Source organism: Sus scrofa, chromosome 1, assembly GCF_054392235.1.
Source record: "Sus scrofa isolate SSC_HxYL_T2T_F1_AM1 chromosome 1, Sscrofa_HxYL_maternal_Yorkshire_Landrace_v2.0, whole genome shotgun sequence".
NCBI lineage: Eukaryota > Metazoa > Chordata > Mammalia > Artiodactyla > Suidae > Sus > Sus scrofa.
In genome coordinates, this window is record NC_139383.1 from 53,847,867 (window position 1) to 53,850,356 (window position 2,490).

The following is a 2,490-nucleotide window of genomic DNA, read 5'->3' on the forward strand; positions in this document are numbered from 1 at the left end:
GGGGAGGAGCATCCTACTTAGGTATCAGCCACAATCTTGAAAGAGAGAAAAAAAGAAAGGAAGGAAGGAAGGAAGGAGGGAAGAAGGAAAGTTCTTCCTTTCCTGTCCTCTTCTCAGGAGGCACCAGCCTCTGTGTCTCCATTGATAATGGCAAATCGGCAGCTACCAAACGAAACCTTCGGACCTACCAAAATTTTAGGTACCTTTGTAGACCTACAAAATTCATTCAATTTTGTATTAATTCATCCACACAATTATTCGTTCATCACTTTTTTATCTTTACCATAAGCTGCAGCAAAAAATAAAGGAGACACAACTCCCTCCCTTGTGGATCTTCCACTGTAGCTGGGCTGGTGGACCTCCATGAAAAGCGTATATTGAAGTATTTTCTTTTAAGAAAAGTATGTTCAGAGGGCTGTGATAACATTTTAGAGGGAGAGTTTATTTCCCCTGGGGAAAGGAAGATGGAAAGAATATATGCATTTGCTTATGTTATTGGAGAATAAAAGAGAAATAAATCTTAATAAATTAGACCCTCCAAAAATAAAAAAAAAGAAGATTAATGTAATGAAAGTAACTGGCATATTAAAAAAAAAAAAAAGAATGGGAAAGGCTTCACTGAGGAAAGACTTGAAAAATGAGAATGTAGGCTTGAAAGACATTCAGGGCTGAGGGAAAAGCATAAAGAAAGACAAGGAAACTTGAAAGTGTTTAATGTCATTGAAGGGGGCTACCACAGAATTTCTTGTCTGAAGAAATCTTGTCTGAAGCTTGTAATTGGGTCAAAATGGTTACCTCCGAAGGTCACTTTTTTCTCCACACACAGCTCTCCTGCTTGACTTCTTAGAATCTTCTAGCTCTAAATTTTTATATTTCTGTCTCCCCACCCTACCCTCACAAGGTAAAACCAAGTAGACCTCAGACATTTAGACATATACAATTTCTATTTCCTCTCTTCTCAATACACAAGGTCATAAAATTCAGAAAAACAAAACAAGCAGAAGCTACAAGGGACCCACACGGGTGTTCATTCATTCTGAGCCAATCTTCCCTAAGGCAAGGGACTACTGGAACTTTGTAACATTCTTTGATAGAAGTGACTTGTGAAATTGTCTTTATTGTTGCCGAGTAAGAGCTTCTAATTTGTTTGAAAAACATATGGTTCAACACATTTTCCCTTGAAATTCATTTAGGCAAATTAAGAAAAAGAAATCTGCAAGTATCTCTACAATCCATTTCACCAATTACCTTTTCAGAAAAACGTGCAGGAGTTTTCCAAAACCCTAAACAAGCAAGGTTTCCCTTTCCTGTTATTAATAGAGAAATATCTTATTACAGTTCTATAAACATAGCCAAATTGAAAAAAATTGCATTTAAATGATGCTAGGGTTTCCAAAGAAAACCACAAAACAAACTCAGAGTTAAGGCGATAATGCATTCCTGTTGTACCTTGGCACAGGAGCAAGCATTTTGCAGTGACCATCTGGGATGTGTAATATCATCATAAGGGCGAGGGCACCAACTCACAGAGAAGCCCAGAGGCAATACTTTTTTTCCTGCCAAGGTGATATGTTGCAGTATATTGCATTTTGCCAGAAAACCAGCATTTCAACTTTTACAGGGCATTTGAAGATATCAAAAGTTTTTTTTCACTGCAATACCCTCAAATGTTTAAAATAATGCCAAAGTAGATACTTAATAAATATGTATTGATTGAATAAATATTGAAGACGGTAATAAAAATTTCATGATGCATTGAGAGCCTCTTACTTTCCCCTAAGGCACTGAAGGATGTATAATTATTTACCTAAGAACAACGTTTCAGGTGTATGGGGAGAAGCGGTAGTTTCTCAAGTACTATTAAGTTTATACACCCAAAAACATTTTAAAATGCACTTCTGTTACTACGACTTCCAGTAAGAATGTGAAAAGGCAGATTTTAAAAGTTCATCTAAATGTCCTGGCCCTCATAACAAAAGTACAAGCAACAAAAGAAAGAAATAGATAAATTGGATCTCTTCAAAATTAAAAACTTTTATGAGGCAAAGGACATCATCCATAAAGTTAAAACAGAGCTCACTAATAGGAGAAAATATTTGCAAGCAACGCAGCTAATAAGACTTGTATCTAGAATACATAAAGGACTTTTACACCTCAATAATTAAAGGACAACCTGAATAAAAATGGGTGAAGGAGGAGTTCCCATTGTGGCTCCGTGGTAATGAACCCGACTAGTATCCATGAGGATGCAGTTTCTATCCCTGGCCTCCCTCAGTGAGTTAAGGATCCAGTGTTGCTGTGAGCTGCGATGGAGATCACAGACTAGGCTTCAATCCTGAGTTGCTGTGGCTGTGGCTGTGGCCAGCAGCTGCAGCTCCCATTCAACCCCTAGCCTAGGAACTTCCATATGCCATGAATGTGACCCTAAAATGACAAAAGAAAAAAAAGATTGGGTGAGGGACCTGAACAGACATTTCTCTAAAGAAGATA